This window comes from Orycteropus afer, unplaced genomic scaffold, assembly GCF_000298275.1.
Source record: "Orycteropus afer afer isolate SDZICR_OR568_19922 unplaced genomic scaffold, OryAfe1.0 scaffold00879, whole genome shotgun sequence".
Taxonomy (NCBI): Eukaryota; Metazoa; Chordata; class Mammalia; order Tubulidentata; family Orycteropodidae; genus Orycteropus; species Orycteropus afer.
Genome location: NW_006922466.1, coordinates 90,747 through 91,509, shown reverse-complemented (window position 1 = coordinate 91,509; position 763 = coordinate 90,747).

Sequence of the window (763 nt, the reverse complement as noted above, 5' to 3'; positions counted from 1 at the left end):
ATATAAAATCTTGTGGTAGTTAAGGTTGTGTGTCAACTTTGCTGGGCCTAGTTCAGTGGCTGAGCAGCTGATGGTAGTTATTCCCCATGATGAGACTGGCAAGCAACTCCATGGTGGGATCTACCATAAGTAGCTGAGTAGCTGCTTTGGGTATGTGTTCTGCTTCCCATATTTAAGAAGCTGCCTTGGGAATGGTCTCTAACTTATGGTACACATGAATCCTACATGTAGCCATGTCATTGTTCAGCACCCTGCCATGCTCTGCTGACCTTGGAACTTTCAATAGATATAAATTAATAGCCTGCCATGTGTTTTGGTAACATCGGGACCATACATTTTCACTTGTCAACCTTGGGCTTGTCACTCTCAGCAGCCAACAGCTGTCTGAGAGAAGAAAAGCACCTAGCTTCAGTGGACCAGGAGCAGGAGGCAGAGCTGAAGGCCAAAGTTGAAGGGCTTTTACCCAGCCTCTAGAGCCTGACACTTACAAGTCAGACTCAAAACATCCAAACTGTGAGAGAATAAACTCCTCTTTGTTCAAGTCATCACATTTGTGCTATATTTCTGTCAATGTGGTACTAGATAACCAGGACAAACACTGAATGTGTTAAACTGGGTTCTCTAGAGAACTAAAACTAGTAAAGCTTATATATATATATGTATATATAGAGAAATTTATCTTAGGAAAATGTTCCTGGATCAAACGTCAAGTTGGAGGCTTTTCACATCAAGCTAGAGGCTTTTTTCCAACTCTTGTAGCTGC